This window comes from Platichthys flesus, chromosome 19 (genome assembly GCF_949316205.1).
Source record: "Platichthys flesus chromosome 19, fPlaFle2.1, whole genome shotgun sequence".
Lineage (NCBI taxonomy): Eukaryota > Metazoa > Chordata > Actinopteri > Pleuronectiformes > Pleuronectidae > Platichthys > Platichthys flesus.
The window spans coordinates 8,884,161-8,911,042 of NC_084963.1; the positions used below are offsets into that span (position 1 = coordinate 8,884,161).

Here is a 26,882-nt window from a genome sequence, read left to right on the forward strand (position 1 = left end):
AGAAGCAGAGTTCAGAGGTTGACTCTGAGGAACTGAAGTTATAAGCTGATCTCTCTCTGTCTTCCATTTTCTCTCTCTTTACATTTGTCTCTCTCACTCGCACACACACACACACACACACAGACACACCCTCTCACCAGCTTACAGACACGCGCACGCACGCACACACACATGCAGCACATCTAATGACCTCAGGCTTTTGGCCCACTTTGTGCCATTCCTCGGATACTTCTGCAGTAGACAGATACGCTTCCCTGTAATTACAGCTCCCTTTCATCTCCCTGTCTTAAATCACACTCACAAAAAAACGTCATGTGTACGAGCGCACACACACACACACACATACACTCCCAAACGTGAACAAATGCTCACAGTGGCACCAAACATCACAAGCACACAAATGCACGGGCATACAGGCCCACGAGCAGGCACGGCTAACTTTCCAACTCTTTGAAGAGGGGAGGATGAGGCCTATTCGCCACCCCATTTGTCACCTCCAGAACTGTTCTATTCTTACCACCGAACCGGTAGACATCAATTATTCACAAGTGTGAAAGAAAGAAGGCTTAGAGTAATAGAGACAGAGATACGCTGGGAAACAGAAGGTGAGAGAGGAGAGAGACGGAGGAAGAACAGGGGAGAGAGAGAGAGAGAGAGGGAGGCGGCGAAGGTAGCTCAGCTCGGCAGACAGAGATTGAGACATCGAAATGGAGTTGGGGCTGAAACACAGCACAGGAGAACAGACGCGGGAGGGAAGGGCCGTTCAGATAACGAACGGGTTTATCAGCCCATCAGCAATTCGTCCATGTCCTTCCATCTCCCCGCCTCCCTGTCCTGTGCGGACACGCCGGAGCCTCGTTGTCTGACAGAGGTTGTCTCCTGGATGCTTCGGGAGCACTAAATAAGGTCCCGGCTGTGCGGATATCTCTCCGTGATGTCTCTCTAATGTTATCGCTCCCTCCATACCTGCCGCAGATTGGAGCCGATTGCTCGGAAATGAAAGGGCAGCAGGAGCCAATCAGAGAGGGACCAAAGCCAGGCCCTTCACCGGGAGGGGTTTGTCTGTGGTGCGTTGTGAAAGTGTCGTGCCGAGTGTGTGTGTTTGTAAAAAGTTCAGACCTGCTTGTCTCTTTCCCTGGCTCCTAACCTGCCGCTAATAGAAGAGACGCATTTAGGCCTGAAGGGACCTTTGACTGTTAAGAGAAAGTGACTCTACACAGTTTGTGTGGGTGCGATGAAGAGCTGGAACAACATCATTAGCTGATCAACTTTCATCTCCCGCTGTCTAAACAAGAAAGAAAAACAACTTTGAAACAGAGTCAAGCTTTTCATCCTTTACGTCTTTACGCAGGTGATGACTCTTTAATGTCGAAGTCTATTTCAGCAGACCTTGGCTAACTCTCGTTCTTCCCTGCTCCACAGTCCTCCACCCACATCCTCAGCCAGGGGACCCTGACCCAGAAACAGGCAAAGAGAGCCAAGGAAACTCATTAAAGATTGTGTTAGCCTTCTTTCACCCTCCATTCCCATTATCTCTCCATCTCTCTCTCCCTCTCCCTCCCTCCTGGCTCCCTCGCTCTGTCGAACTGTGAGGCGGAGAGATCTGAAACAGCCATGAAAGCGTGGCTCGCTCGCCCGCTCTCTCACACACACACGCGCGCGCAGGCAGCATTAATGCGCGCAGGGGGGGCGCACACAAGCTCGCTCACAGATATTCGAATTCATCAACTTCCTCGGCGCGACAAATAATACATTCAAGTGAATGGAAGTAGCCCTCCAGTGGAAGAAGAAGAAAAAAAATCAGCTCAGAAATGAAAAAACAACCCTCATGACAAAATGAAGGACCCTGACTCTTACCAATCATCCTCCCTCCCACCCTCCACCACTCCACCACTCCCTCCCTCCCTCCCTCCCTCCATCCCCGACACCAAGAGCCACGCGGCGCTCAAAGAGAAACATTACTTTTCTCCTGGCTATCCCCCTCTCCCTTCCCACCGCCTCCCCAAAACATTGCCATGAGAGAAAGGATAAAACAGTTTAGGGATTGCCGTGTTCAAAATGACGCGATCATGCAGATAAACACGGATGCGATGTCGCGAACCCCCCCCCCCCCCCCCCCCCCCCAATGCTCAAGAAGTGCAGGAACGTGCAGAGTTCATGCATATGAAACGCTTTCCCGCCTCCGCTGTTTGATGAGCAATATGGATTTTTATCAGCATTTGCAATTCTGCGGCTCGATTTTAATCAGAAACATTTCTCAGCTGCCTCCATGTTAAGTGTTTAAACTTTAATGAAACATATCCTTGCAGCACTTTTATTCAAATGCTATTTTGCTCTGTAATTGGGGTGAGTTTTCCTAATTCATATTGTAGCTCTTATTAGCGAATATTTTAAGACTCAAATTGAATATTAGTTAGAATTTTATACCAGATCCACATCCCCAAAACAAAAGAAGTGTTGCGGATAAATGATCTGCATTTTGCTCTCATAATAAAAGCAATGAATGAAATTTGCCATCGTCAGGTACGGGACAAAAAGGGCAATTTAAAGAAGGGGATCAGAAATAATGGCCTTAATCCAAGCATGGCAAGTGGGAGTCAAGAGAGGTATGAGAAGGTCTTGGCAATAAGTCCCTCTTTGGCCCGTGTCAACCCCCGCAGCTGTGGGAGTACAGAGCAATATTAAGGAATGATTATGTTTTGACTCGAGCAAATCAAAGACAAACCAGGCTAATGAAACTGGCACGGCTACGTATCACAGCACAGTGTGAGAGATAAGACATGCAGAACACCTAAAACGACACACACACGCACAAAGAGGAACGTCAGCTAAGAACAGGTTGGTGTTACATAAAACACATGTAGCCCCCACATCAGACACACAACACAAAAACACACATCAACTAGTCAGTATGGAGTAAAGCTCGCGTTGTTCACAATTAACTCAAAGTCTGACTCTGCTTTAAGTTTGTATTGACACTATTTTCCTTTAATGTCGTCACCTCACTGAGTCTTATGCACAACGGGGGCATAATGATGAGGTTGCATCAATAGCTCCCATTGGTAATAAGCACTGTGGCTGACTGCATACGGAATCATCCGGCAAATGCAGTTCAAGCACCTTGAAGGGAGCTACGGCCAAAACCTCCTAAATCACTCCTCAACTCTGCAATCGCCACCATTACTGAGCTGTCATTTCATTAGTCACATTAATGAGGTCTGTTGTGCTGACATCCACAGTACATTAAACATCGAGTCTCCGTCCAGGCCGGGCTGTGATATGTCCTGGGCCACTGCAGCTCCTCCATCACACCTTTTCACAAGTTCCCACCCACCATTAATGCTCTGTGCTCTCTGCACGTTGACAATATGCCACAACCGGGTGCCCAGGTGGATTTCCAGGAAAGATCCTGTGGAAACGTGCCACATCTAGATGTAACAAGATATCTGTGAATCGTCCTACGCAGAGAGAGCAGTGAAGAGAAGAGGCAAAGCACACGAGTGGAGATTTTTACGCACTAAGCCGACAACAACGTGAATCCAGCTCAAGTGTTACGATGCTCGGGGAGCAGATGTTGGGGGAGTAAGGTGCCTTGCCCAGGGGCACTAGACAGGGTAGGGAGACTCTTGGATTTTTGGACAGATCAATCCAGGTTCGTCTTTTGTTGTTTCTCCGTGGAGTCGAACCAGAGACGAACCAGAGACCTTCTCTGCCCATAGTCCAAGTTTCTGCCACTAGACCACCGCCTCTCCGCCAGGAAGTAGTCTTTGGCGATGGCACACAGTACAGAACAGAACAAAACACTGTACACCCTACACTGTATATAAAGATGGACATGACAGCTCGTTAAAAGCCAAACCATCTTGATTTTCCCCTGGCGGCTGGGTAGGTTTATACTCTGCCTGCTCCATGTTAGTGGATGGAACAGTGACCAAACTAGAAAGTAAAAATACACATCATGATCTCTGACATTTGAGGACGTTCTTGTCTCACAGTGTAAGACGTGATGATTGACAGCTCGGACCGGCTCACGATTGGTTGAGCCAAAGTCGCCACTGCACAGACAAGATGGCAGCGTGCTTATCCAGGTTAATACGCTTTCCTTTCTGGATGGTGGGAGGAGGTGGGGATGCCCAGTCTGTGATCGACGCCATAGACTGATAATAACGGCAGATTGTTATTCCAAAGTAAGAGGAATATTAAAGCTTTCACAAGTTAATGGGAAACCAAACGGATACAGAGGGATACATGGGATATTGAAATGTATTCTCACAGTATATACAGATGAAACACTATATATAACAAATATATATATAACCTATATATATGTGATGCTATAGTGGATCCGTCACCTGTCTCCCTATGTTACACTCCTCGGCCTGATCCTTGTCTGACTGTATTTCTCATATCGTATATTGAGAGTGTCGACGATAACAGCTTTTGAATGCTAGCCACTGACACCACGGTGCAAGATAAGCTCTCTCTATTCCATCTGTACTAAAGCATATTTATTGTCCCGGTGAAAGCACTGTATCACCAGGGCCAATGTTTCCCTTCCATCAGGGGAGAGTCAAGCATGAATAAGGACGAGAGCCGGCATAAATCTCCTCCCTCTTCACTCCTGTTTTATTCTTTTATTTGTCCTCTTCACCTTCCCTCTCTATCACGTTTCCCTCCACTCGTCCTTCTTGCATATACATTTCCGCTTCAGTATGGAGACGGAAAAAAAATGGTAAGTGGTTCGGTTAAATAGTTAAGACGACAGGGGAGTTTTACTGGGGGGGGAATGTTTTTCGCCGCGCCGCTCTGGGGAAGGACAAGAGGTGGTTTGCAGCTGAGTGGTCAAGCAGAATAAAAAAGCCACTCAGCTGTCATGTCAATTGAAGCAGGATAAATAGACTGTCAATCAGCCCTACCAATAAATGAGCTTTGAGCACACCTACCCATTATATTGAGTGAACATAAATCAATGGTAACGACTTTCACCAGTCAATACTGGTTAGTATTGGATTAACTAGAAGACCCATACATCCCTGTGGCTTAAATCAATACGTATGGCTGTTGTTTTAAAAGCAAAATCCCTTAGAAGCTCCACCAGAAACAGAAGAAATGAGCACAGGCTTTTTTCCGGTCTAATGTTTCTTTCCAGCAGAGTGCTTTATACACACTAATGCGTCTGCACACGTTCTCTGCAGGGTCCTATCCAACACTTGGCGGCAGCAGGTAGTTATTGATTACGGTTAGGGGCCAGTGACCTCTCCTTTGCCCCCTTCTATCTGAGCATCGCTGCCGGGGTGTGCCAAAGCAAACTCATATTTCATCTCGAGGGAATCCTCCACATCACACATCACATCACCTTAGAAGGGAGGGGGGGGGGGGGGGGGGGGGGAGAAATCAAGAAAAACAAGCCGACACTCCCTCCAGTTACAAGCCAACAGCTCAGTCATTCCATCGCAGGGCAGAATCCCCACGACCAGGAGAGACCTCACGCACGGGAAAGCCATCAAATAAACCGAATGAATAATTGAATCAGGTCATTATAGAAAGGTCCAATTCACTGGTCTTATCTGTACCAGAGAATTTGATGTAATTGGAAAGAATTTATCTGCACAAATTGATTTAGCCCCGCGAAGTAAAGTGCAAACAGGCCGTTGCAGAACTGAAGAGTGGGTCTGCAGATAAGCATTTAAACTCCCTCTACTGAGAAATGGACGTGGCACGTGATACAAAGTGCTCTGTGTTTCCCTGTCACCTGCGCTATCTCCCTCTTACTTTATTAAGTGGACGGAAAACAGGAGAATCCAATACAACCCCAACAACATACTTAGTAAAAGCAGTCATTAAGTTGTGTAATCAATTCCAGTGCACAGACAGTGTTTCTGTCTCTCCCCGTCATTGCACGCACGGCCATGTCTTTCCCACTGGGGGTGTTTACATGTTCCTTATGCCTGACCTTCACTCAGCCCTCTCTGGCTGGACTCTGGCAGGAGGCAGCTGGTGGACATGCTAGGCCTTGGCCACTGTCTGTCCCGCCGCATCACAGTGCCAGGAAAGACAAGGTCGAAGCACCATGGATGCTAAGGCTCATTATTTTTATTTCTTACCCATTTTCACCCCAAAAATGCCCAAACAGATATTTTTTATTCGAATTAAGATTGTGGGAGTGAACCTAAATAGTTCAGTAAAAAGACCATTGTTGCCATTGAACCAGTACAAAGGAGTATCTGGTATAGAAAGGTCAATATATACTATAAGACAAATGTAAACCTTTCATATCAGAACTAAGGTCACATTGAATTGATGCACAAACAAGTATTTATCATCTGCATTTGTGTGTTTTACTTTCTTTAACTTTAGTCCCTTTACACTGTTTGTGTGTGTAGGTGTATAATGTTAAATGGGCCATTAGTTGAAAGCTTTTTATGCAAAACCAAAGGAAAATATTTGATCTATTTTTCTCACTCCTTTCTCACACATCACAATCTCTTTGTCTCTTTTTTCCCCTCCCCAGTCTCTGGCAGTTATGGTTTTCCAAGATTCCCTTTCTACTGTACATTCCCATCATCGTCTCCCCTCCCGTCACCTCCCCATAAACCCCCATTTGCTCCCTCCTGGATGAAAAGCCATTTTGGCGGTTGATTGGAGAATGATGCTGCTACTTAGAGAGTCACTCCTTCGGCACCCAGAGAGGAGAGGGGAGCACGATGAGAGAGAGAGAGAAAAAGAGAAAAGCTCAGGAGGAGTAGTGGCTCCCCGGAGTGCTGTAGCTGTGATGGGTGAGCTGTCAAACGCCCCATTGTCCAAATTACCCAGCAAGCACCGTGTCACCACCCGGGACTAATTTACGGTGCAGGGCGGCGCAGACATCGCTCTCGGAGTAGAGTCTGCGGAAGAGACAATGGTGTAAAGAGGGACGGGGGGTGTCCACCAAGCAACACCTTCCAAAGAGATACAACAAGGCTTTTAACACACACAGTGCAAACCCTGATTAACTTCACGCAGCTTCAGCGTTTGCAGTCTTTATGCTTCACAGCCTCAATGACAGGTGTCAATATAAATATGTGTCACGCTCCGGTGCCGCCCTGCCCGCCCACCGCAGGCCGGACATACACATCCATTGATGCACAAACACTTAAATAGGGTTTTTAAGGCTGCCATTGCTCACACCAAGCCCCCATGCTTGACTTCACTTGCCTCCATAACGACTGGTGCTTTTAGGACAAGCCGCCGAGCCTGCTCACTTGTCACATGTCACACCCCTGGGTGCCCAGGGCCAGACGGGGGCCATCACCGGACGCCACGCCGCCCGCTGGGCCATGGAGTGGAGCAGCCCTTGTCAGCGGAGACGTGGCGCTCTGACCCCTCACTGTGCCCACTAGCTTGATGCAATGCCTCCACTTTGGCTAATTGGCTCAGATCAGCGGGCAGCCCCGTTCTGCCATCAGCGAAAGGCCAAAGGACACCGGTGCAAAACATACAGTGCTAAACCTACAATCACACAGAGCTACATCACGATTATACCAACAGAATAAACTCTAAATAAAACCATTTTTAACTGTAAAAAAGTGTACTAGTTTACTATTACAAAACGATTGCATTCATATTCAGAGAAGATAGTGGGAGAAGAAGCACTATACGCTGAAACAAAAGCTCAAAATGGTTTACCAGCACACCTCTGTGTAGCACAAGAGCTGTTTTGAAAAAACCTTATTACATTACAGCGTCTGCATTGAAAGAGACAAAGAAATAGATTGAAAGAGACAGCGGGATCGGTCTTTCACTAGTTATTATGCCATTCAACACCACTGCGAGCACTTTGAAAGCTGGCAGAGGGCTAAATATCAAAGAAAATTAATGGTTACTAATTCATTTTCGGTGCCAAACTACAGCCCTCGAAAAGAAGTGAGAGTCCCCAAGGCCGGCGATCTGATCAGCCTTACTTACACAAGCCTGCATGGGTGTTAGGTATAGTACAACATGTGCATGATTCCTTATACGGAGCTACATTATGCAAGAAATACCGAACGCTCAATAACCTGCTGTGCAAAATGTATCTCAAAAGTCTCAAAAGGCAACATGGAGGGAGTTGCAGATTAACCTCCATAGTCTGTCTGCAGCTTCACATAAGTTTATAGTGAGTTTTATCTAATTGCTATAGTTGTATAACCCATAACTTTTATATTTTGGTTCACTCATACTCTCTTCCGTCCACAGCAGGAAGCTGTTATCAGCAAAAAAGCCTTGTTTTGCCCTGATGAACACAGCAGCGACACAGAAACATAATTAAATTACCCATTTTTTATAACCAAATGCGATGATAGGAAAGATATAATATGAATATGTATTATGATGATGCTGATTCCCAGCACACATGACAGCAAGAAAAAGTCTGTCATGCAGAACTCCGCGGTGACTTCTCGAAACAAGAATGACATTATGCAGGAGGGGACGTACCACCACCCACTTGTGTGCACACACTCCACACATGCACACCTCGCACATATATATCCTGAAGCACTCAGATGTCCAACTCTGCTCGCACAAAAATCCCTGGCAGCACTTTATCTGAAGGACACTGCAAACTGGGAGTGTGTCAGAATGTGTGAGACACAGTCCCCAGAGCACAGTCTATTCTCCATGTCTGTCACTGAATCTGGCCGCCCGCGTATTCCCCTGAGACACACACACGCACACGCACACGCACACACACACACACACACACAAAACTACCCTCCATTCCACCATGTATCGTTTTCTAAATCTCTTAAATCTCATTCTTGTCATCTCATCACTCAAATTGAGAGGTGAGAAACCAGGAGAAGCCTCACGGTGATTTAGAAAGTTCTCCTTCCTCTTTAAATGTTCTCTCCAGTGGCGTTTGACTGTGCGCCATAATACACCAAATGTGGCTTTAAGTCCTAATGCCGGCTGTGATGGTGTAACCGTGGTATGTGTGTGTGTGTGTGTGTTGGGGGGTGAGGTACGTGTTTGCCTCGTGTGTGTGTACATGTGTCCGTGTGTGATGGGCTGAATTAATGTGACAAGGCAGATGTAATGCAGAATCATAAATCTTAGCCCCAGGATCAGTGGAGGGAGAGCAGGAGGTGATATTATAAAGGGTACACACACACACACACACACACACACACACACACACACATACACACACACAGAACTGTTATGATGCTGATAATAAAAACAAGACCTCAGCCGCAATAGCCAGCTAATAGACATGGTTCTATATGTGGCCCTCAGGGTTATGACACACACATACACAACCACACATCCCCATGCACGCACACACACATGGCTACGCCGACATACAAATCCACACAAAACACAAACTCTATCCACTTTTCCAGCAATTTATTATGCTGCTTTGAGCCCAGCAGCTCGAGTGTTAGATATGGCTGTAATGCCGTTAAAATCTTAATACTGTTACACAAGCGCTCTGTTGTACAACATGCTAATTCTTTACTCACTGTGGAGAGCGTTGGATGGGGCTCTGGAGAGGAGCAAAAAAAAAAAACAGGATGGGGATGATTTCTGTTGAGGAGGCTGTAGCGTAAACACAGATGAAGCTCACTGGTGTTAATGGGAAAAAGGGCTCGCTGTCAAAACCGCCCTGACCGACTGATCGGTGACCGTCTCTCCGACAGACTGCTCAGCAAACACTGGCAGCTGCCACCATATAATCAGATGCTCTCTCACTGTTCATTTACTAATACTGCCATTTTTATTGTCCTCCCACAAACCTGATTGTTGGTTCTAATGGTGACTGCTGTCATCCTATTACTACGGTGGCCCTGAAGTGCAAAACACTGCAACAAGCTACTAAATACTACAATACCTTTTAATGGAAAAGGTACCTATCAATAAAACTGATTGCATGGATGCACTGTCCATATATAAGTACACAAGCTGCTTGTCTCAACAGGTATCTTCATTTTCCTATAAACTCAATTCTGTGGGCTTCTGTGCATTTTGGCATGCACGTTATTAGGCATTCATGCTGCTGGCCTTCATCTCAGCGGAGAGTTATCACACTCGCACACATGCGTCAGGCTGAGCTGGTTTAGCAGCAGCCATAATTTCCTGTGAATTAAAACAATAATTTATGCTGGTCCTCGCACCGAATCTGCATTTCTGAGAACGTTCATAAATCATAAACATTCGTCTTGCCGGGCCTTCATCCCGTGATAAACTTACTAACAACATGTCATGGCTACCACACAGACGTTTTTTGGAGTAGAAGTGTTGAGATACCACTGAATCTCACTGCTGTTCCTTCCTGCCTGTTTATTCAGAGATGGCCAGGATGCTTGCTGGGCCCATGCATGAAATGAAGAGGCATTCAAGGAGAGTAGCAACGTGTTGGTTGCCAAACATAGGCTACAGTAAGTGCATGTACAATCGCAGTGAGGTCTTGGCTTTGTTGGTTCGAGGTGCATCAACACCTGACCTGCTAAGAATTTGGAGGAAGGGACACGAGTTTCCATGCACCTGGTTCATTCCCATATTATCTGTCTGGTCCGTCTCCAGAGCCGCTCATGTACACGAGGCATGCCTGTAGCATTCTAAAGAGGAAGGCATGCTCTTCCCACTGGACACGGTATTTGTTCCAGATTGCTCGAACACTACCTTGTCTCCTAGGCATGTAAGCAGTTGTAAAATGCGTTCTACACTGATTGCCAAAGCTGATGCCATTTGTTTTCTTCCAGAAGGGGGTCATGTGATATGGAGCCTGATGAACCAGCGAAGGCTACATCGTGACCGAGATCACGACTGTTTCCAAACATCCCAGTTTCTGACTGGGCCTGGAGTTTTCAAACTAAAACACCACGAGCACGTTTCTATACTTCTCCATGTTAACGGCTCTATAATTCAGCAAGTGTGGACACCAGGCGCAACATTACAGCGTCTGCATTGAAAACATAGTTGTGTTGTAACATAGCAGTTGGTCCATACATGCCGTGGCGCAATCACTCCAGGTAACTTTTACATTTTCTGAAAGAAATCTGTAACCAGCATCACCACATGCCAAACAAATAGCCCATTCCAAACAGGCAGGTACTGCACTTGTTTCATGAAATGGATCCCTGTCAAATAATTACAAATCCAGGTCCTCCCACTGTATCATTGAGGCAGCTTTAGCAAAGTACAGTATCACGCCTCTTGTACTACCCTAAAAAGGAATAAGAAGAAAGCTGTTTTCTCAGCCTATTTCACACAATTCCTCTCCCTTGTAGTATCAGTAATAACATGGGTGCTATTACGCTTTGGATGGGCACATTGGCTCTTATACAGAAGGTCAACATATCATTACCAGCTTGGATGATCAACTGCGTCCTTGCTCAACCAAATAGCCGCTGCTTCCTGATATCACAGCCCTTTGTTTTTTGCCTTTGGCTCGTACAGTGGTTGTATTGATGGGAGTGGAGCTTCCACAACAGAGCGGTGCTGTTGTTATGTGCAGTAACGGTGCTGCCTCTTTATGGTGTAATAAACACTGATAAAAATGGAGATAAGGCATGTCTACACAGCAGCACTGAGATTGTCACCGTGACCCCGCTCAGGCAGCACTATCAGAGCATCAGATATATCCGGACTGTTCCTCTCATCGGCCGAGGCAGTTCCTAGCTGCAGCCAGAGTGCATCGCACATATTTATCTGGAGTGACCAATTATGGGCAGGTTCCTCCGCCCATATTGTTTTTTATACTGGTTTGAACAAGCCACAAAAGCCTTCAAAAACAACAAAGGACCAGTTGGAAACAATAGTATACTCTTACAAATAAGTGCAACAGAGAGAGGGGCGACATAAAAAAAAAATACAGGGTGGAAACTCGCCTCCGGTACAGACTTTTGTTTTTGTGTTTGGGAGCTTTGTCTTGCCGCACAACTCCGGAAAGATGAGGCCATTCTTCATATGTGGTTCCATGCATCCCTAACCATGTCGTAATTGGGAAGGCAATGGCTCAGGGGGTAGAACGGGTCGTTAGGTTCGAACTCCCGTTCAGCAGGGGCCTCTCTTTGCGGCGTTTGCATATTTCCCAACCACTCCAATCCGCATGTCCAAGTGGCCTCAGGCAAGAAATAGAACCCCTAATGGCTGATTCATCAGTATGTGAATGGGCTGTATGTATACAAGCATAGCATAAGGGCCTTGCAGACGTCTCCATTTATTTTCAAAGCACCAAATAGTGATCACCTTTTGGAAGGAGGCTGTTGAAACTCTTCTCATATGCTGTGGTGACCCTACATCTCTCCACTATAACTCCTTCCATTGTCATCCATCTGTATATACGAGGCAGTTATGGGAAACACATGCTCATTTGTTTCACAATCCATCCACCCAACCATTAACTATAACGCTTATCTTTTTTGGGGGGGTCGCACAAAGGCTGCAGCCGGTCCCACAGGACGCTGGGTGAGAGGCGGGGTATGCTCTGGACGGGGGGGCCAGTCTATCACATGGCTGACACATAGACACAAACAACCATTCACGCTTATATTCACACCTACGGGCAATTTAAGGTCACAAGTAAACCATCACCACAGTTCGAACCCAAAACATTTGTGAGGCAACCGTACTAACCGATGAAATAATAAAACAATACTAAGAGAAAGTACGACATTGATGGTGCCAGTATAACACAAGAGAACGTCTTACAAAATATATGGTGTCTGCAGTGCTATCGTATTGATTAACAGTCAGACACCAAATACAGAGAGAAACACACAAACCCTCTCACACCTGTTAATGGATGTGTTAAGAGGAAAAGATACTCGGTGGGATGGAGGGCAGAGTGTGTGCGAGTTTGTGTGTGTGTTTGTGTGTGAGAGAGACTGCATTAGGGAATCACACACCCAGCTCCACTCACCAGGGGACCTCTGTCAGCCTGTGATTTTGCACTGTACCCCTCCCAGTTTTCTGCTGCTCACTGCCGAAATAGGTCAACCGCATATAATGAAGGGGGCAACGAGGGGCAAGTGTGCGCCCCCCCCCCCCCCCCCCCCCCTCCGCACACCTCCCTGTCCCTCAGCGCACTCACACCCGTTACCTCTACCGTCCAACAACAGAGAAGCAAGCCATGACCCCCCATAGACACACAGGGGGCAGGCTGAGCAGAGACAGGCACAGCCAGCCACAACATGCCAACCTCCAGCCACAACAGCCATTTACACAGCCACGCTTGAGTAGAGCGGATTCCAGCGTCTCATATGGAATGTGAACACCTATAAGACAAATTCGTACCATCGGCCTAAAAACGCTCGGCTCCACGAAATTAAATGAGAAGTGGGAGGGAAATTGGAGAGATTTAATAATGGATATTGTGTGTATTGTGTGGAACAGTTTGCAATCACAAAATTGTTCATCACTGTCGTCCTCCTGGGGAGCGCAAGATGGAGGAGGAGAGAGGTGGAGGAAAGCTGAGAAATCTGTTTACAGGGTCTGCGACGCCCAAATGTTAAAGGTGCACTCCACCAATTGTGAATGTTAAAGTAAATTTACTATGTACAGAGAGAAGTACACAGACAGCAACAAGGTTACATGATGTCTTTTGTAATATCCTCCAGGCAGATCAACTTAAACTCAGACATCAAGCTATCAGGCTACAGCCATACTATGTTTTCAAAGTAAATGGATCTCTGTCCACCCAAGCTCCATAATGTATATCACGTGACCACTCAACATGCACTGGGCATGCATGTGCCGGTGTAGGAAGAAAAGCGTGTGTGCCGCTAGACAGAGGACCTGCTAGAATAATAGCTAGTGTCCCTATGAGCCGTTTTATCATTTAAAATAAAGAATTTATCTGCACAACAGCTGTTAGCAAAGACAACAGTGTCAGTAGTACACTGGTTATACTGGTTACACCGGTAACCGAGGCTAATCATGACCAAAAAGACCCAATCAGCAATCTAGTTATGTGGAACGCCAGGTGTATCCATAGCAGGGTTGATGCAGTTTTTTATATAATAATGTGGAAGTAGCTGCACGGAGGATCAAATCAACGACACCATTGTGTTGCATTATGGGATGTGTAGGATCTGCTGCAAAGCCAGGAGTCCTTATTGCATTGAGTTTGTCCTCAGCTCAGTCTCTTGCATTTATCGCAACTTTGGAAAGTTCACTGAACTGAACTAAAACTGAACTAAAACGCTGGAGTAGATTTTGTTTTTTTTTAACCATAGCCTTAATGACATTTAACACATGTCGACTTCTTTATCCTCTGGGAGGAAAACCGACTCTGCATCTCTGCAGTTGTTTTGTCATTTAAGGGAACTTTCAAGTAAAAACATCCTGCGTGTTCATGATGGTGCTTTTCCCAGGGGCAGCACCTCTGTGCATGCTTCACTGGAAGTAACGCTCATGTGTTGTGCAGCTATAAAAAGAATTGTTCAAAGCATTGTGCAAAATGTGCATGACAACACCTACCATGATAAAAAAAAACACACAACAGAGATGTGAAAAAGAAACAAACATCATATGGAAATATCAAGGAAGGTTTTTATGGAATATTGTTCATATAAAATAGCCTCATTATAACTGTCTTGTTTAGAATAAAGTATATCATAGCTTGGTTTCCTGCAGTCCACGTAAATGTAGTTATTGATTCAAAAGGGAGATCAAATGTGCTGCTTCCTCCCATCTCCTCCACTCACGCTCCGATGCTGAAGCACACGTTCAAATACACACATGCACCCGAGTGTGCAGAGACACGCCATCAGCACACTTCATGATTCCTCCCCAGTCCAGTTCTCTATCCTCCCTCTCTAGTTATCCTGCGTATCCTTTGCATCTCCCATCACTCTCCACTCATGTTGCCTCTCCTCTGCAGTCTCCACTGGCTGTGACCTTTTCTCCAGTGGAACAGGATACTGCCCATCTCCATCTCCCTCATGCATTAATGATCTGTGGTAAGCTGAGGGCATCTGTCTGACTCCCAGCCTGTCCGCTGCTCACCCACTTCCAAGGACGGAGCACAGCCAGAGCCAAGCCCAGCCACATTCCCTGTCACCCACAGGGAAATGCAGATAAATAGCTACGGATCGCGAGAGCTCCACAGTCGAAAAAGTGGAGGCTGCCTCCTCTCATCTACAGAGCATATATCTTTTTGACACTCCCCACTGGCAGATATCTAAAATACTAGAGCAGGGAGAGCGACAGTAGGCAACAGACATAAAGAAACTCAGCCAATTATCCTGGTTTCATACTGAACCTCATTGCAGATACAAGCCGCTGAAATAAAGTTCCACCATTGAGTGGCAATACAGATTGTTCTCTTTCATAACTTCTATTTGTCAGCATTTAAAATATGATAATTAGCTTTTTCAAGCTGCCCTCACGTCCTTTTCCCGGTATATATGTGCAGCTATTCCTGAAAGTGCTCCTCTGGCAAAGCCTCAGTCTTATCAAATTCAGGGATTTCTAAAAAAGATAAATAAATTCTGTAAGGTAAAGCAATTTTTTAAATCCTGACGCAACCCATTCCGCTGGCAGTACACTTGAAAATGGCTCCACAGTAAGTCATCGAGTTTACCCATAATGCAATTTTATTGTTTAGAAAGACTTTTCGAACCTGCGCTGAGCACGTCTGTGAAACTGATAATAGACATCATGTCCAACTTCTTGGCTGCGATCAACTTTGGTTTGAGTCGCTACTTAAAGTTTCTGTCTGAACCCAACTCATCAGACATCTTCCACCCTACATTGCTGCTGCCGATACACCAGCCTAACAAGGTTCCTCACTCTCACCAGTCAATAGAAGTGCCGCCTTACACCAAAGACACTCCAGTTATTCCTCTCCAAAAGAAAGAAGCAGCTACTAAGCCCTCGGGTGGATTCATGAAAACTCTCCTCTTCACTTTCCCTGAAAGAACCCAGAGCTTATCGTGTTATTATCTAACTAAAATTCTGAAAAAAGGTAAAAAAGGTGAAATATCATGAACTCTACAAAATAACTATTCGAGTCTAACGTTTAGAAGCTTCATAAGGAAACATAATAATCATCACAATATTATTTTTATCAATGTATATTGATAGTGAGGAGGTAAACACATTGATTTACCAGGGATTTCTAAAAAGGGATACTCTGCCCATAAATACGATTTTATACCAAAACCTTCCCTCAGGAGCAAAAATCTGACTTCAATTATAATGTGACATTTACTGTGATAATTATCAATATTGACTAATTTGAAAATGTTATTAATATATATTTGGCTCATATCACCCAGCCCCACTTCAAAGTGAATCTGTGCTTAAAATACACTGGTATTATTGTCATTAATATAAAATTGATTATTGTAACATATTTTTAAGGCATCGTCAGTGCTCACTGCTTTCCTGGTTTGTTTTACATGAGGTATTTTAATCCAATTTGTTTTCTACGTTGCTGTTCAATACATTGTTGTAACGTTCCCCCTCTCTGCAGCGCAGATAATACAGACTTAACATTCAGTGGGATTTACAGAAGCTGAAGTTTAAAATTCAGAGATATTTCCCTTTAGGACCACAATGGTGAACTGCATGGACCGACCGAGGGATATTGTAATTGGCCTCTTTGGTGTATATGTATTTCATCCTGTCGGCTGCCTGGACTCATTCACCAAAAAACCCTAAGATGCATTTTGACAGCTGCAGAAATCCTCATCTAGGGGGGGAAGGAATGAAGAAGAAGGGGAAAACAAATTCTTCTGTGCACCTCCCCACCGCTCCATATCCAAATATTTGACTTTGCCTCTGATCCACAGCCCTTGAAGGCTTCTGTTGGGCTTTTCCACACGACTGATCTCTGTTTTCAAAGCAGGTGTTTAAAACAGGACTGATGCAGACGCCTCACTGGTAGAGCAGAACGAGAAAAAAGTCCGGGAGAGAGGAACGGTGATAGAGGTTGTTTTTTTTAAAGCTTTGGATTTTTCACATGTGACTTTAACATATCACATGATGGGGTTTTTTAGATTTTAGCTTTCATGAAAAAAAAAAAATGAGACTCAAAGGTGAAATTAGACATGACAATCGCATTAGGATGTGGCGTGTCTGGCAGCTGATGCATCTCCCTGGGGTTCCCCATCTATAGCCAGCCCTTGATGTCACTGTTACACGCCCCTGTAGACATGGCCCTCGGACAAAAAGTAAAAAATCGGCACGCTAACACACATGCATACTGCACATGCATGCCCGCCAAGGAGCCTGCATTCAATGGCTCTCACTAATGCAGATGCACGATATATCGGCAGAAGCTTCACAGGGAAATCAAGCTGACAGATCAAAGAGTAACACAGACGCACACACACACAAACACACAGGGATGAACCTTAAAGAACGTTTGAAAATCTACCAAAGAATGTTTTCCTTAAAAAACCCATTATCCCTGTGGTTATGTGAAAAGAAGTGACCACTGCTGTTTACGGTTCATATCAGGATTCCAAAGAAGACACAAGTTTTTTGGTATTCCTGGCCCATTTCCTGCCGGAGAGAAAGGAATCAGTTCAAAAATACCTTTTCTCTTTGTTTTCAGCTGTCAAAACTTAGAGGTAATTACATGACAGCCCATCATGAGAGACACAAGCGGCGCATTTCAAGTCGATTTTAGTTTGGTGACTAAGTTGTTTTTTTTAATTTGAGTTCATCTAATTGGTTCTGAAATGGATTTGTGAATCAGGGGTGAGGACATCTTACTCATCCCATTAAAGAGCATGTAATCCTCGAACTGAATTTAAAACATGAAAGGTTTTCACTCGACGGCTGCATTGACGAGCGGCTACAGTGACATTTACTGTCAGATCTAATTAGTCACTAATCACAGGAAAGCAGGAAACTCTCAAACTGCTGTAAGTTAAATGCCAAGCCTTCACAGCAGAGCCACATGCACATAGGAGACATACAACTCTGGATGATTTGTACTAAAATCAGGTTCAAGACCATATTTACCTTATTTTATAAGTAAAAATACAGAAACTTTTTTATTAACATTACCAGTGCAGCTCTATGACAATGTCGCTCTGTCAGTGGGTGCCTTAAACTGGTCCAGTCTTAAATATCTCACCAACCATTGGCTACATTCATGAACAATGAATTCCAACGCCTTTTGCAATGCCTTACCTGTAGCGCCACCATCAGGTTGACGTTTGTGATTCGGACGGAAACACCTATTGTCTGGAATGTCCTGATGTTCAGGTATCTCTGTCCCTCTTAAGATGAACTATAGTTTTGGTGGTCCCCTGATTCCTCAGCTGCCACCATCAGCAGGTCAAAAATGTTGCTTGTCCATCACTCTATGTATGAACTATAAGCATTAAAACGTATATAACTATACTGTTCTTTCGGTTTAGTGCTGATTAGCAAATGTTAACATGCTAGCATACGAAATTATTGTGCGTTTGATACATTTTTCTCAAAGATGTTTTTTGCCTATGGTAGTTTTTATCACAGCATGTCCGGATTTACGGCTTTGAGTTTGGTTTAGCTCAGGATCTCGCTACTGCGACTCCACCCCTGAATGCTGCCCCTTACCCTCTGGCTCCAAATGCACCAGATGGCAGTGTTTGAATCTGGGACAGTTTGGCTTCATTTCTGGATAGTGGGAGGAAGTAGAGACACGTTGTCCATCTTCATACAAAATCTGCTTTAAAATGACTTGTTTAAATTACGACTATTCAAAGATACTGTGCTGCAAGCCGATTGGTTGTATTGTTCCTTTGTAAACTTTGATTGAAAATTGTGATACGAGTTTACACACTAGTACCCACATGGCATTTGTTACACACATACAAACACAGTTCCACTACAAAATTCCATATGTCCTATCTCCACATGTCATGTGCAGCCCAACACTCGGCTGTGTGAGTGACAGAAGATGCACACCGGGGGGGGGGGGACAAGGGGCCTTAATAGAGGGGATGAAAACACGACTGGTAAGAGGGAAGAAGGTGACAGAGAGAAGCAGACTGTTACCTACTGAGGGGAGTTGGCGTGCTATGGGAGGGGGATGATGAAGGGTGGAGGGGGTTGGTGTGGGGGGGGGGGACTTCTCCACAGGCTAGTAGTTCAGCTCACATCACCTTGCCAAACTGTCACTGCCCCCTACACAGACCCCCCTCCGAACCGTCCTCCTCTCCAGACCTCCCTCGACAGAATGATTAATGGCGTTTCTGGGGATGCGAGCCCCGATGTCCCTGACTCCGCTAAACATTATCATAACTTTAACTCATAACTGTAATAACTGGGACTATGAAAAGCCCCAAGTGTCCTCCATGAATCACATTTTTTGCGAGGTTTTGTTTTGTGTCTATTTGTCTATCAATGTGTTAATAATGGGTTGAAATAAAGCATGTACGCTCAGATTGATGACACAGCTCTGGAGGGAGGACAGAGATACAATCAGCATCACATCACATCCTATCTGCTTCACGCCGAAATAATCTGAAACTATTAAACTCCTCAAATGATCCTCCATGTTCTGACAAGGCGACTGCAGCTCAGCACTGAGCCTCACTCAGCGCCCGGGTCATATTTTCCTAATGCCTTTTTAATATAGTCATGTCATCTTCCTGCTGTTCCTCTCAACATTCTTGCCCATCATGTGCTGTGCAGTGTGTCAACAGCGCCATATTAAAGGCAATATACCATGAGAGCGGCCCGCGAGTTTCATCTCAGCTCTGTATACCCCCAGGATCCATTACTGTTTATAGGACTGTACATTAGCCTCCGTCTGCTGCCATTATCTCCTACACATTGCTGGGGACATACTCATAATAGCACACTCCATGTGGAGAGCTCTTCGCATTATACAGACATGCAAACAAACACACGCACACACAGCGTCCGGGCTACGACGGCACAGAGATGTGCACACACACACGTCAACACCCGACATCACAGCAGACAGCAGAGGAGTCTTTAAGCATTCAGAGCATGGTGGTGGTGTGAAGTGTGTCGAGCTCTGATGTGTTGTGCGGTAAAAAAATGCAACGTCGATGCGTGGCCTTTCCGGAGAGAACTGCCGAGATTTACTGCTTCATCGGAAGAATCAGGTTTCGGTCTTCGCTGAGGTTCAGTTGGTGTTACTCTAATCAGTGAAGGAGGACAAACACCCGACCTTACGTATGGAAAAAGCAATATTTAAAACCTGTATTATAGCTCTGTGTGGACGAGTCACAATACCGTGAGTGCCAAAAGAGTATGGAAAATAATGTATCGCTCTGGGTCCTTCACCTTTTCGTTATTCTCACTAAAAAATAATTGAGTGCATTCACTTCTTAAGAAAGGCCCACGGTACAAGCCTGTACGGTCTCACATACTCGATGTGTGATGGAGTGGCAGCGATGAAAAGAAAACTTCTTCACTGGGAATTACTTTTTTCGATGAAAGAAAATTTGCCAGAAATCTTGAGAAGAAGGTGTAACAAAGGAAAGGTTCTTGTCCACAAACTGAGGCGGGCCAAGCAAAGCAATGTACAGTGAAGAAAAGCCGGTACACAGAGGTGTAAATCTCCCTTTGTAAGCAGTAAAGAGTTTTTCTCAGAGCTTAATAGGGGATAAGAAAGTATTAATGAAAGGTCGCTGCGACAATACATCAGCCATAAAGAGAGACAAGGTGGAGGAGGAGGCCAGATAAAGAGAGGATTCCCAGGAAATACACACAGTGCCAAACAAATCCATATAAATCCTTTTTTTCCAAATACATCTGTAAGGAGAGCAACTTAAAAGGCAAATTAGCATTCATCTAACCACACAGAAGCAGTAGAACATTGTTTACTCCTTTTCAAGAATAGGCCCAAGCATTCTAAATTCACTAGGGGAATGAGCCGAGCCAAGGACGTGCCGCTCTTGGTGAAAATCATCATCCCATTGTTAGAAAAAGACTGCCTCTCAGGTGATGTATTTAAAAAAAAATAGTATATGCGTTAATCTGTAGTCTTCTGTGCGAGATCACAAAATGTAACACGTCTCGGGGCCGCAGCAGCGACAGAGGACCTCGCGTCCTTTGCTGCCAAGCTCCTGATGTAACCTGGAGACCCGGCGCATTCCAGGTTCCGACGGGGACCTGACGCGACACCGCAGCGTCCCGAGGGCCGGGGCCGCCGCCGCGCTCAGAGAGAAATATCAGTGTCATCGCCTGGACAGGAGTCACAACTTACCCACGCATGAAAACCGCCGCCACAGCCCACTGCATGGTTTCATCCGCTGGAAACACGGAAAGCATCTCTCTGCAGAGGAGGTTTGTATTTATTCAGAACACATTCGGAATAAAAATAATTAGCTGGAAGGCCGATGTGGAGTCACCCAATTAACAAAATGAAAGAAAAGTCTTGTGAGGCTAATTCGAGGGGTTATGTTATTACTTCACCTACAAAGTCTAATTTAACAACATTTCCAGACAAAGAAATAAATCCGAAGCTTTCAAATTGGACTTTGTGTGCAGTACAGTGAACATTAGATCTTTTCCTCCAACTACATAGGCCCAGCAGGTATTCACAAACCATGCCTGAGGCATCCATCACCAGATTCTGGGGTCGCGGCCTTCAAAGAACACTTCAGGCATCACCACGCAGGGGTCAGACAAGAGGTCAGGGAATATGTCACCAGCCTTCATCCTCCAACAACACATCCATCCTCATTTCACCACATCTCACGTCTCCGTCTTCCTCACCCTGTCTGAACCGGGCACATGGTGCACGTCTCCGCTTCCCCTTCGCTGCTACTCACTGTGAAAAGGGGGCCTCGCTCCTGCAACATGCATCGTGAAGCAAAAACAACAACAACTTTATTTCCCTGCTCAGCACACGCAGATGATGCACTCCACAACTTCTAATTGCGCGACTGATTAGGCTCGTCCCACCGCACATCTCCGCCACTTGACAAAGCTCATCAGGCACATCTGTTCCCGGCAAAGCCAAACAAGAGGAACATTAACAAACAAATAGATAACAATTAGTCACATTTGAAGTCACCAGCTCTATCTGACAGAAAGCCGAGGGACTGTTGGCTCCAAGGTAGCACGAATGGCAAAGCTTCAGTTTGAGGGCTTCCTGGAAATCAGCATTTTGCATCCTGATGACACTGATGACACCTAATGCGATTGTCATGATAAGAATGGGAGAAAACGAAAAAGGCACAATGCAAAATGCAAAATGAAAAAAATAAATAAAACTAAGATTGCAGATGGCTGATAAAACTCATCAATCCATCCACTCATTGCTCAAATCTGTTTACAGTCGCACAAATCCGAGTTGCCGTTGCGGTTCGCTGGAGACGCAGACGTAAGAATGTGAAGCGCCGCCGAGCTGTCAGTCACACCGCATTAAGAGATGACTCAGGACACGGCTGGGAGTCAGAGGTTAAAGCCATTACGAGCTGGGTGGCTCCACTTTCTGACCTTTGACCCCGTTTCACTACACTCCATCTATCTTTCCCTCTTCTTCGGCAGCTCCACTTGAAACGGACCCGGTTTGTCAGCAGGTGTTACGAGACTCCGCGGCTCCCAGTTTTAAAAAAACACATATTGTGACTCAGAGCCTTAATTTAATCATTTTTCAAAAATAAATGATTTTAATCCTCTTTTCTAATTATTCACTTTTATGCTTGTGTTTTTCCTGCTTGTTCCCCCTGCTGTTTCGCTCTAGCCGTTATAAAAACCCTTTCCTCGGCTCGCCTCTCCCTTTTTTCCATCTTCCAAATACTTTACAGTTGCTGTCCTTTTATTTTTTGATGAGAGAGGGGAACAGGAGGTCTCACCCACTGCACTCCCAGCCTTATGTTTTAATATTTAATGGGGATGTGCAGTAATACCAGCGCTACACACACACACACACACACACACACATGCACACACTCAGACTAGAACTGCGCGCTGCTGCTGGTGAGAGCAGGTGTCGGTGGCGAATGCTAATTGAACTGGTCCATGGGTCAGTGAGTGTTCCTGTTCTCCCCCGAGCGGCGGCGTGCAGATACATTCTGGCAGAGCGGAAGCGCTCGTTGCTGGAGGACACACTTCTGCCTCCCGCCGCACACGACAGCTGAGCCACTCTCAGCCTTCACAACAAGCTGGAGAGGAACCTCGGAGCCCTGTGATTGCAAGGATTATGGAGAGTGGCAATTTGTTTTTGTCTTTCACTTACTCGGCGCGCTGCAGGTTAGGTTGACTCACTCGCGATAAAGAAGTCGATCTTTTCCTCCTTCAACTGTAGCCTTTGATTTATGATGAAGCAAGCGCGCGTACACACACACACACACACACACACACACACAGTCACACACAGTCACACATTCCATCTCTCTGAATAGACCTATTACAGATGAAATTGTCCCCGACGCAGACATTGAAATATAAATGAGAAAGTGCCAGTGACTCAGAGTGATACATGCCACGCAGGGGCAGGCTCATGTAGGCCAATCCCTACATTAAGTTTCGCAGCCAGCCAGTGCTCATTAGTCTGGATCTCCAGTTACGTAAGCTCAGCCACCAAAGTGATGGCTGCTGGTGCACTCGTGTGACATTCCCACTCATGATGACTGGAACCATACGGACGAGTGATAACGTGGCAGAACATTCTAGAACACGCTTACCTGAATGAAGTGGAGTCGCCAGGCGCAGGAACACGTGAGGACGGCGAGGGAGAGAAAAAAAGGGAGAGAAATACAAATTAGGACAAATGTAAATTTACCAAATAAACTGTGGTGCATCAAAACAACACATTATTATAATTCGTATTCTTTTTAACATGATTAAAAGGACATGAATGGAGGATTTTGGCAGCACATTGGGAGCAACGACTCCACAGAACACGGCGTTTGAATGTGTGCACCCACACGTGGCTCTGTTTCAGAGATGGAGGAAATCGGGAGGAACACATGTTTCCGGGAGCACCATCAACTATGGGGAGCACAGCGGAGTCTACAGAGCAGAGGGACCGGCTTTAATTAGAGTCGAGCGGACCTGGTTGTATTTGTTTTCATTTGCGTGATTTATCCCCTTTCATTTGGCAGCTGGCTAACATGTCCCAGACCATCGGACCAGCTTCGCCCGAGGTAAACGGATACGGCCGGCCTTTGGAGTGGAGGCGGGAGCTCTTCGCAGTGGGAGAGAGGGGGGAACAAAAAGGGGGAATAGAAGCAGTCTCGCAGAGTTTATTGGGCCACAGTCGGGGGCCACCTGTCGTGTAGATCTACTTGCAGGGGTACATGAATACCGATGGAGGGGGGTTCAGCTGCGAGATTGCATGTGACCCTGCATATTTTCCTTTGGGTAACCACGTTTTCTCTGATTCGAGGCCTCAGGGGGGGAAAGGAGATATGAGGAGGATGAGGGTGGGATGTAGCCTAAAGACCAAAGATGGGTTATTAGATATTTGGACAAGCTCTCCAGACTACATAAAGCTCTGTGTGCCTCAAGGGGGGGATCTACTGATGGTTTTAAGGCTTTGGTCCAACTCTGTATTGCAAACAGTCAGGAACACGGAGCGAGCATCTGTGAGACGCTCCATCGCGAAGAGGAAATCAATCAAAAGCTATCATCTGCCGCAGAAAATCCGCTTTTTTTTTTACTGCGGTAAAATCTACAAACCATAAACTCCAATATGGAAGAGGAAATGATCCGAGACGTGTGATCTAGATGCCTGTCATCGTTCACTCGCAACTGCCGCTCGCACACACTTTCCTCCCTCTTTTCTCATTTTTGCCCGTTTAATTCTCACTCAGATTGCAGTGAACGGGCCTCACAAGATTACAGCTAATGTGTATGTCTCTAAGCTTTGCGATCGGATTGCCCCATCGCCACTGAGACTGATGTATCTGACGCAGCCACTCGAGGGTTGAATTCAGCTGTAGCTTGTCACGGGAAAGCATGCTCACGAAAAATAACAAAAAGTAACAAAGAAGGAGCCTCGAGCTAAATACAAATGAGATGCAGATATAAGGGAACACCAGTGGAGTCGAGTACTTCTCCTCCTTTTAACTTTCATGTCATTGTGTAAAGTGGCGAACCGCAAAATGTTCAGTATGTAAGCATTTCCAGTGGCGGCCGACATCAGACGGCAGCGGCCTTAAACCAGAACAAAGAGCCTCGCAGAGGGGGAAAACACATCAGTGTTCAGTTTTTGACAAATGGTTACGCTTAGTTTCTTTTTTCTTTTTGTCTAATGACCAGGCCTGCCTTCAGTCAAAGCCTCCCTGGGAGCAGCTGATCAAGCCCAGGTAGTAGATTTACAGTCCAGCCAGCCTGTGGGCAGCAGAGGGGTCTCGGAACATCAATAAAGGGTTAACCAGCGCCGTTAAGATTTAAAGGGGCAGTAAGTGGCTCCATTAGCCCGGCTGACTGCAGCGGCCGTAAGGGGTGGAGGTGAAGGCAGGGTTGATGAAGGAGAGGGGAGATACAGGAGATGAGGTGCCCCTGAGACATCGGTCCAGGGTGGTGGAGGAAAGAAGGGCTGCAGGGCAAAGTTAAAGAGCGCTGCATCAAATCCAAGCTGCTGCTTCGCCGTCCAAGACTAAGGCGGCGGGGAAGGAGCAGGAAACATCACAGGAAATGAGAACGAGACCAAGACGGGCTCTATTACCACTGGGTCTCTGTACAGCTTCACAGTTTGAACATCTGAGTGTGATCAATAATCAGCGCAGGTAGTCAACTGTTGGTCAAACCTGCTTTCTGAGTGTCTGCCTCTCTACACTTAACTGGAGGGTCGAGATTCTCCGATCGGGTTAACGAATGAATGTTTATACAGGCGACTGATGCTCCACACTTAATGCACTGTCAGGGGAGTTCTTAATTAGCTGCCTGTGTGGGAGCGCGATTGGCCAGTGTGCCCGCGGGTTTAAACTCGTGTTCACTCCTGTTTACTCCTTCCCTACAATCGCTAGAACTTAAACCAAACAATCTATACTAGTGTACCAAGAGATTATCAAATGCACGGATTAAATTAACCCGAACTAGACAATTCATTTATTGTTCATTCTAGTACAAACGGCACTAACTAACGGCAAAGTAGGACTCAGTCCAAAGAAACTTGTAGTGACCCCTGCTGCACAAAGAGCAGTTCAACCGTTTATTCAAAGTTTTGGTGACACTCGACTCAGTCGTCACTGCCATTGCCATGAAACCACCTGTTGTCACTGGAATCAATGGAGTCCCAACCACCACTGCTACAGAGCCCTGATATTCAAAGTTTATTATCATTGCATGTCTGGAGGGCCCTCAACAATACACATGGCACGAAGCCGATAAGGTGAACACGGTTCTCCCGATATGCGAGCCACTGTCAGACAGACAGAGATATTCGGGGATTTTTGGATTACTAGATGTTCAATAAAATGTGTAACAATGACAGAAAATGGAATAAAATACAGATTTTATACAGAATCCTGTAAACGAGGACCTTTGCTTCTCCCTGCAGCGTGTCTCTCCGTGTGACTTTCTTTGAAGTGACAAACGTCGACAGCAGTGACTTCTTGTGCGACATTGCAAAGACACTCAGTGAAAAAGTGGTAAACTGCCTTCAAGCTCACTTAGGCAGACAATAAATAATATGTCAAGACTATTATATGTATACAATATCAGTGCTAGTCGTATAAACCCACACAGTGTTTCTGTAAGCGTGTGTTTCAATGGTGTCCACAGCCCCTTTGTATAAATACTTGGATGATACCCTCATTTTAGTTTTCCAACCATTTAATTCGCTAATCTGCCACGTTGATTTCAATTTGTTGTATTACAAAAACACTATAACACCCAATCCCTGCTCAGCACTCATGCCCGGTAATAAGTGGAGGTCTCAACCTGGCACTTTAATAAATGTGTTAATTCGGAGCTCACCAGGCGGAAACAATGCCAGTGAGGGAGATAAATTCCCCTGCGTTCATTTCCTCTGTCTGTCTTAT

At 45.6% G+C, this 26,882-nt stretch overlaps 1 protein-coding gene across 1 annotated transcript in view; it reads right to left on the reverse strand.

The window, feature by feature from the left end:
* unc5cb (unc-5 netrin receptor Cb) overlaps positions 1-26,882 on the reverse strand; it is a 113,702-nt gene that overhangs the window by 51,612 nt on the left and 35,208 nt on the right. The window lies entirely within an intron of this gene.